Here is a 10,115-nt window from a genome sequence, read left to right on the forward strand (position 1 = left end):
GTGAAAATCGCTTCAATCCGAGCTCCATAGCTCAAAAAATGAGAAAACTCTCGGACTGCCCGAATTATACACTGTCCAGAAATTTTTGAGGTACTGTTCATACGTGTTTACTGTTCACTGGGTACTGTACATGGTACTGTTCACGGGGTACTGTTCACGGTAATGTTCACTAGGTACTGTACACGGTACTGTTCATGGGGTACTGTACACGGTACTGTTTCTGCAATTTTTCCTAAGTCCAAAATCACTCCGAGACACCTCAGAAACACTCCCGAGCCCTCGGGGCTGCTAACCAAACACATACACTAACTCAACAACATCCTACGAACTTAACCGTGCGATTAAATCACCAAAATAACGTCATATACCGTGAATTAAGCTTTAAAATCCAAGAATTCTTTCAAAATTTTCACGAGTCATGAGCAGGTTTAGTAGAGTCTCATGGATTGGTATGGAGACGTCTGTATTTATCCTCGAGAGGCTGCAGAACCTTTAGGAAAAATTCACATTTTGAATTCTTATCGTGCGTCCTTGATTCAGCTTGAAAAGTAATTCTTGAAATTCCTTCCACGTGTTTGCATGCGCGCATGAGCGCTCAGTATCAGATATGCCTTGATGGCTTGTGATTCCCCGATCGAGGGGCGAGATGTGATCTCTGTAAGTTGATGTTGGGCCAGTCTGAAGGACTTGAGGCCAGATTTTTGCCTATGGCTTGAGCACCGAGGTGCTGATTGTATGAGTAAGTATTTTTGAATGTGTATGTTCGGTATTGTCCCTATTAGTGGAAGTGACGTCTAGATAACTATGTGATGAGTATGTTGGTACTGCGAGATGTATCTACATGATTTCAAAGCGACGAGAAGGTCTTCTAGAGGATAAAAGAACTATTAAGTGCTTGAATTCTATCTTGATTCGAGGTATAGCCCTGAGTTATGGGCATGTGAAGGATCTTTTCATGTTTCCTAGTTGTGAGTGAAGTAAATTTCATGTTGCGCTATGAGTTCAGAATCAGGAAGACTAAGTGACTGCATACAGTTTATGACGGTGGAAGGTATACATAAATGTTAGTTAGAGGTAAAGCAGGTGGGTGGACTCCTGCGAAATGTTCTGAGGTGGTACGATCCTTATGTGTCTGTTAGAAGATCTCATTTGTGAGTGAAGGATATATGTTGCAATTTAAATTGGGTTGCTTAGAGAGTGGGTCTAACTGTTGCGAGAGTGGAATGCGAGATTTACAGAAGAGTTAAAATTCTAGATGATCTATGTTTTCACAAGCTTATAAAAGATTTGAGTTTAATCTCACTATGGTATCATGGCATCAATAGAGTATAATCGTTATAAGTTATTGAGTGTGTGTTTATCTATGGCTTCGAGCCAAGTGGGGAAGTCTGCTATTGATTAGGCGATTGCACGGTTGGGTGCTATGTTGGTTCCAGTTTGAGGCGTGCTGGTGAATCGGTTATGGCTTGCGGAAATTGAGACTGAGGCTGGCTCGAGTAAAGGAAAATTTTGACAAAGGTTATATTATGCTTCATAGTGTAAAAAAAATAAAAAATCACGGAATTTCTAGAGTGTTGTTGGTAAAGAATGCCCGTCGCATAGAGCAGGAAGTTGCTTGGTTGTATTGAGATGCGGATTTTATTTTGCGGTATCGGAGTGCCAATGAGGCATGGGTGGTTCTATTCGTTAGGTCAGGTAAGTTGCAGTTTGAATAAGAGTGAATGACTTTTGAGAATGGTTCTAATGTGTTCAAGATTCTACAGGGAACAATCGGGTATCTTAAGGTTGTGTATGTGGTTAGAGACTGTGTTTTCATTGGAAGAGGTCAAGACTTGTGGTATTTTTATGTTAATTATGGGATTCTATGTATCAGTATCAGGAAAGTAAAGGTAACAGATTTAGATTCGCAGGAAGTTCTTCGGAGTAAAGTATTCTGGAATGTGGTGTTTCTGGGAATATTTGAGAGAGTATTCAGCGGCTTATGGGTCTTAGACAATGTGGTCTTGTGCTTAGGTCTCATGTGGTGAGCCTGGGTTGAGGAATTGTGGTGCTACAGCAAGAGAGAATATCAATTGAAAATGAATCAGAAGGAAATTTAGATAGATGGAATAGTTTGATAGTAGACCGAATCAGTATGGTAAGGGTATGATTAATTCGTGCGTGTGTTTGAGGTAATAAGTTCTTTCAGGTATTTTGCGGCAATGCTCTTAGGTTTTGATGACTTGCTTAGCTTGATCGAGTTAGAAGGATTCAGTCCTAACATGCCTAATTTGTGCAAAGGGAATTCGGAGAGTTGTTGATGGTTTTACTGTAGTTTGGGAATGTATATTCTCTATGGACATGGGATGTATAGTGATTTTCCTTCTAGATGGGACCAATGGAAGGTTCGTGACTAGTGAATATGTAGTTGATTGTGGCTCGTTAAGGGATTTTAAAGTTCTCATATTTATCATAGGATGGCATATTGTATGTGATATGTTGTGTAGGCCGGGGATTGGCATATGTAAGGTCGCAATTCAGTTTTGAAAGAAAGGTCATAAATTCTTAGACAACACAGGCAGTTTCAGATGACTAGGTAAATGATATTACTAAATGGTGTGTCTTGATAACGGTATGCACTTCAGAAAGAGGGAAATGTGGTTGAGTTAATAATACATCATAGGTATTGCGGTTGTGGACTGTGAGAAAATAGCTAAGGTTGGTTTGAGGGTAGTATGTGCTATGATTCAGTCGTTGTGAACCTTCGGAGGATTATTTATCTATTGTGTGTGACTAGACTTGATGTATGGTCCATTGGTAGACCTATATGGATGTGTGTTCTATATCACGACGGCTTGGTTGACTTCGAGTTGCCAATGGTGAGGTGTGTGTTGATTCGTCTGTTATTCAGCTTATTAGTAATCTAGGGAGACCTACGAGTTACCTTTCTGTGTTGCGAGGCATTATGATTTGTTAGTTATAGGCACATATGGTGCAGTTCTATTAGTGTTTCATAGTGGAAGTCGAGCGGGAAGAGTAATTTGGTGTTGCTCGGTGAACGGCGTATTGGTTATGTCCTATCGGGTGTGCGTGGTGTATGTTATTTGTTTCGCCGTGGGTGTAATGATTGCTTTGGTTCCAGACATCAAATTATGCGTGGTTGTCGATTTCGAGCATAATGACTTGAGGTGTTTCATGTGGAACAATGTTGGATAGGGTCGCGCATCACAGCGAAGTTGTGTGGAGGTATGACCTTGCGGGTTAGATTTGTATGTTATGTTCCTACAATGCGAGACGGGTTCTCAGCCTTGTGTTGTGGTGGTACTGGTGAGCTTGAGGTATAGCTCTTTCAATTGAGTCATTTTCATGATTTGAGTATGTTCGGACCGTTGCTTATTGGTGTGTGTACTATGCAAGTGGTGTTTTAGGCCTGTACGGATGTGTCATGTCACCAGAGTGGTGTGTTGGATTAGAGAAGATCGTTGGTATCTTTAATGAATACAAACAGATTCGATTTCAGCATGTCGGGAGGATAAATATCTAGGTTCGGCTCAGAAATTTGCTACGGTCCTTGCCAAAGGAGAAGTGGCCTTATGAATGGTTGATCTAAGAAATGATTATGGTTTATTGCGTGTTTCATTTATCATTGGCAATATGTGGAAGTGTTGGAATGAGACTTTAGTTGATAAGAGATTTTCTGTCGGTATTTGGTTGTTATGTGCAGCTGCTGTGAATAGAAGTTATTGCTATGAGTGTTTGAGTTATGTGGTATATCATATAATTGCACCTGATGTTGCGGGCATGGGCTATTACAACTGGTTCGGGCCTATTTAGTGTATGAGTGTGGGGTATTGATCGTATTGATGGTTGCAGAAGTGAAAATGTGGTTCTATGATTCATGGGCTAGAATGGGTTGTGTAATTTCAGTTTCTATGTGTTATCACACCTATATGAGATAGGGTGATGTGGGATCACCCCCGGGTTATGCATGGTAAAGTTATTCAGCTATTGGTTGGCTTTTAGAATAACTCTGAGTACGTTCGAGGACGAACGCGTGTTTAAGTGGGGGAGGATGTAACGACCCGACCGGTCGTTTTGAACTTTTGCACTTTGATCGCCAGTTCCCGGGCATGACTTGCCTCGTGTAACGTATTATGACTGATATAGATCGTTGGTTTTGGTTTTCAGGAAAAATCGGAATGAATTTGAAGGAACAGTCTCAGTTGAAAGCTTTGAATTTGAAAGGTTTGACCAAGAGTTGACTTATTTGTATATGATATCGGATTGGAGTTTTTATGATTTGGTTAGCTCCGTTAGATGATTTATGACTTAGGAGCGCGATCGGAATGCATTTTGGAAGTCTGTGGAAGGATTTGGCTCGAATTGACAAAGTTAGTATTTTGGCGAATTCCGGTTGATATGTGAGATTTTGATCCGAGGGTCGGAATGGAATTCCGAGAGTTGCTGTAGCTTTGTTATGTCATTTGTGATGTGTGTGCAAAATTTCAGGTTATTCGGACACCATTTGGTCGGGTTTTTGATCGAAAGTGTATTTCGGAAGTTTTTGGAAACTTAGGTTTGAATTCGATGAGTTTTGGGTAATTTGATGATGTTTGAGGTTTTTTGATGATTGAAACAGGTTTAAATGATGTTATGAATTATGTTGGCATGTTTGGTCGGGGTCCCATGAGGCTCGGATAAGTTTTGGAAGAGTTTTTGGAAGATTTTGCCGTTTTGAGCATAAGCATGTAATGATCTAAAGGTCCATTTTTAGTTCTAGAGATCGAAATTTGATTTCGAGACTTCCTAAATTTTGATAATGAATTATAGGAGTGATCTGGAAATTTTGGTCTAATTTCATCAAGTCGCGATTGGGTTTTTCACCCGAATCATATATTAATTGTTTAACGAGTAAAATGGGTATCACACTAAGCAAACGAGCTCCGAATTGAGCTTCGATTGAAGGACTATGTTCCTATCATTATTTGTCAGTTATAGGAACAAGAATCATTGAATTCCGAGGTCCCAGGCCCAAGAAATGAATTTTTGAGTAAAATTGTTTTCTGAAAATATTTAAGGAAAATGGAAATGAAATTTGATTAGAAAGTGATGATATCGGGCCCGTATTTTGGTTCCGGCACACGGTACAGGTCCTAAATATAGTTTCGGCACTTTCTGTAAAGTTTGGTTGAAAACGGACGTCGTTTGACGTGTTTCAGACTCAAAATGGAAAATCTTCCAAAAACTCTTCCAAAACTTATCCGAGCCTCATGGGACCCCGACCAAACATGCCAACATAATTCATAACACCATTCAAACCTGTTTCAATCATCAAAACACCTCAAACAACATCAAATTACTCAAAACTCATCGAATTCAAGCCTATGTTTCCAAAAACTTCCGAAATACACTTTCGATAAAAAACCCGACCAAATGATGTCCGAATAATCTGAAATTTTGCACACACATCACAAATGACATAACAAAGCTACAAAAACTCTCAAAATTCCATTCCGACCCTCGGATCAAAATCTCACATATCAACCGGAATTCGCCAAAATACTAACTTTGTCAATTCGAGCCAAATCCTTTCACAGACTTCCAAAATGCATTCTGATCGCGCTCCTAAGTCATAAATCACCTAACGGAGGTAACCAAATCATAACAATTCTGATCCGAGATCATATACAAACAAGTCAACTCTTGGTCAAACATTTCAAATTCAAAGCTTTCAACTAAGACTGTTCGTTCAAATTCATTCCGATTTTTCCTGAAAACCAAAACCAACGATCTACATCAGTCATAATACGTTACACGAGGCAAGTCATGCCCGAGAACTGGAGATCAAAGTGCGAAATTTCAAAACGACCGGTCGGGGCATTACAGGAACGCTCAAAACAACATCAAAACATCAAATCACCCTCGGATTCAAGCCTAAGAATTCCAAAACTTCCGAAATCCGAATTCGATCAAAAAGTCGACCAAACGACGTCCAAATGACCTGAAATTTTGCACACACATCACAAATGATATAACGAAGCTACAACAACTCTCGAAATTCTATTCCGACCCTCGGATCAAAATCTCACCTATCAATCGGAATTCGCCAAAATATTAACTTTGCCAATTCAAGCCAAATCCTTCCACGAACTTCCAAAATGCATTCCGATCGCGCTACTAAGTCATAAATCACCCAACGAAGCTATCCAAATCATAAAATTTCTGATCCGAGCTCATATACAAATAAGTCAACTCTTAGTCAAACCTTTCAAATTCAAAGCTTTCAACTGAGACTGTTCTTTCAAATTCATTCTGATTTTTCCTAAAAACCAAAACCAACGATCTACATCAGTCATAATACGTTACACGGGGCAAGTCATGCCCAGGAACTGGCGATCAAAGTGCAAAAGTTCAAAACGGCCGGTCGGGTCGTTACAAAATTACTTTTAATTAAATTTAAAATTATGTACATATGTAGTGTAAATTTAGGATTTTAATTCAATTTAAGCTATATATATGTATAATGCACTAAGTATTAATGCATTAGCTAATATTATATCGAATATAGCTTATATATATAGTATATAGTATATAAGCTACATATATATATATATATATATATATATATATATATATATTTTAATTTATTATTTATATATATATATATATATATGCATATGAGTAGGTTATAAGTCAATGAATCAATTTATAAGTGTATCAATACCTAAAAGAACCCGTCCCTGTGTTTCGAGCGCTTCATGTTCTTATATATATATATAGACACACATATATATATATATAGCTTATATACTATATACTATACATATCGAATATACCTTGATATATAATACACTATACTATATATATATAGTATAGTGTATTATTGTAATGACCCGACCGGTCGTTCTGAGCTTTTGTGCTTTGATCGCCAGTTCTCGGGCATGACTTGCCCCGTGTTATGTATTATGACTGATGTAGATCGTTGGTTTTGGTTTTCAGGAAAAATCGGAATGAATTTGAAAGAATAGTCTCAGTTGAAAGCTTTGAATTTGAAAGGTTTGACCAAGAGTTGACTTATGTGTAAATGATCTCGGATCAGAATTTTTATGATTTGTCTAGCTCCATTAGGTAATTTATGACTTAGGAGCGCGATCGGAATTGATTTTGGAGGTCCGGTGTGGAATTTGGTTTGAATTGGCGAAAGTAGTATTTTAGCGATTTCCGGTTGATAGGTGAGATTTTGATTCAAGGGTTGTAATGGAATTCCGAGAGTTGTTGTAGCTTCATTATGTAATTTGGGATGTGTGTACAAAATTTCATGTCATTCGGAGGTGATTTGGTCGGGTTTTGATCAAATGCGTGTTTCGGAAGTTTTTGAAAAATTTAGGCTTGAATTCAATGTGAATTGATGGTTTTGATGTTGTTTGAGGTGTTTTGTTGATTGGAAAAAGTTTGAATGATGTTATGGGGTGTGTTGGCATGTTTGGTCGGGGTCATATGAGGCTCGGATAAGTTTTGGAAGAGTTTTTGGAAGATTTTTGCCGTTTTGATCATAAGCACGTAATGATCCAAATGTCCATTTTTAGTTCTCGAGATTGAAATTTGATTTCGAGACTTCCGGAATTTTGATAATGAATTATAGGACTGATCTGGAAAGTTTGGTCAAATTTCATCAAGCCGCGATTGAGTTTTTGACGCGAAACATCTGTTAATTGTTTAACGAGCGAAATGGATATCGCACTGAGCAAACGAGTTCCGAATTGAGTTTCGATTGAAGGACTATGTTCGTATCATTATTTGTGACTCAAAAGAACAAGAATCATCGAATTTCGAGTTTGTATGGTGGAGTTAGAGCCTTTTTAGTGAAAATAAATATTGCTGGTGCAGAAGGTTCTGGTGTGCACCTTTAGCGGCCAAATATGGGATTTTTAGCGACGGGAATGGGTCCTTTAGCGACCAGAATCAGATTTATTAAAGTTGCTGCGTTTTTCTGCTCATTTTGACCTTTTTTTGGTGAAAGAACACGGCTTGGGGCGATTTTTGAGCAAGAAATCATGGGAAATCTTGAGGTAAGTCACTTGTGATCATTTCTACTCCATAATATTGAATTATCATCGAATAATCCGACTAGATTACATGTTTTTGAGGAGTAAATTAGAGATTTAGGCCTAGGTATTTGAAAATAAGATTTGAAGATTTGAGGGTCGAGTTGATGTCCGATTTTGGTAAATTTTATATGTATAGACTCGTGGCGAGATAAGGAATCCGTTGATGTTAATTTTTCTGAATTTCGAGAAGTGGGCTCGGGTTTTGCCAAATTTCGGGATTTTGATGTTTTTCAGTTATTTTCGATTGGTTATTGTTCCTACAGCATAATGTGACATATTCGTTCTGATTTTGGATAGATTCAACGCACGTAGAGGCCAATTCGAGAAGCAAGGGCATAGCGTGCTAGACTTTTGGTCGTCTTGAGGTGAGTAATTGATGTAAATGATGTCCTGAGGGTTTGAAACCCCGAAATTTCACATTGTAACGCTATATTGAGGTGACTTGCAGGCCGGATAATGGACGTGGGGTAGAGCACCATTGGGGATTGTGACTTGGTCCGTCCCGAGAGATGTTTTTACCATGTTTTCTACTTGAACTAAATTGAGAATCATCCTTACTTAGATTTGATTGTTACATTTGGGCTTCTTGCCAATTATTTGAATCCTTCAGGGATTGATATCACTGTTTTCGCATATTTTTGCATATCATTTGATCTCAGTCCAAGGTTTGAAATACTGTTTTGCAAACTCAGCCATCTTTCTAAGATTTGAAAACTTAAATGATATTTCTAAATGATATTTCGGGCTGAGGACTATTGTTTTACGAATGCCCAAGGGGCTTATGATGATTTCTGGACTGAGCATGGATCGGGCCGCACGCCGCAGCAGTGTTACATTGATATTGAGGCCGAGAGCATGGTTGATTAAATTGATATTGAGGCCGAGAGCCTGGGTGATTATACTGATATTGATATGAGGCCGAGGGCCTAGATTTGATGCCACGAGATGGCTTGATATTGCGCTTGGGTTGTAGGAGTCCCTCCGGAGTCTGTACACACCCCCAGTGAGCGCTGTCAACGATAAATAAATATGGATGGCTCGGGCTGCACGCCGCAGCGGGTACTAGAGGGTTCCGTCATATGCATTGCATTGCACTCATGCATTTATTCCTTATCTGCATTATTTTCCATAATAATTATGTGCTCTTATTTCATTGACTGGTTGCTTCATACTATTCTGAGCCTGAGGGGCTGACAGTGTTCTGAGATACTGAGCCCGAGGGGCAGATTTCTACTTATTATTTCCTGAGCCCGAGGGGCAAATTTCTACTTATTATTTTGATACTGATCCCGAGGGGCAGATTTCTATTATTATTTTGATACTGAGCCAGAGGGGCAGAATTCTACTTGTCATTTTACTGCCAAATTACCTGTTTTACTGGTTTAAAAGAAATTTCACATGATATTTCACTGAATTGTTATTTTAAATGATTTTCACTGTTTCTGTATAGAATATTGTGTGCCTTAACGTGTTTTCTTACCTTTAGTCATTATTTATATTTATTACTCACTGGGTCAGAATACTCACATTACTCCCTGCACCATGTGTGCAGGTACATGTATTCCTGAGGCATAGAGCGAGTTTTCTACTATTTAGTTTTCATCGGAGTTATCGAGGTAGCTGCATGGCATTCGCAGACCTGTTTTCTCCCTTATCTTCTGTTATTTATGATATCTTTAGACTTTGTTCCTAATTCCATACTTTGTAGAATTTTAGTAAACTTTGTAGTATCTCATGACTTGTGACACCCCGGTTAGGGCTGAGTCGGGTTGGATTTCCGTATTTTATCTATACTTTCCGCTATTGGATATTATTAAACCATGTTTATACTATAATTGTGTTAATTAATTATCTTAAAAGGACGAATTAGGTTGAATGGCTGGACTTGTCTTCATAAGAGGCGCCATCACGACCAGGTTCGGGAATTGGGTCGTGACAAGTTGGTATCAGAGCCTAGGTTATAGGTCTCACGAGTCATGAGCAGGTTTAGTAGAGTCTCGCGGATCGGTACAGAGACGTTTGTATTTA

The sequence above is a fragment of the Nicotiana sylvestris genome, chromosome 8 (genome assembly GCF_000393655.2).
Source record: "Nicotiana sylvestris chromosome 8, ASM39365v2, whole genome shotgun sequence".
In the NCBI taxonomy this organism is placed as follows: Eukaryota; Viridiplantae; Streptophyta; class Magnoliopsida; order Solanales; family Solanaceae; genus Nicotiana; species Nicotiana sylvestris.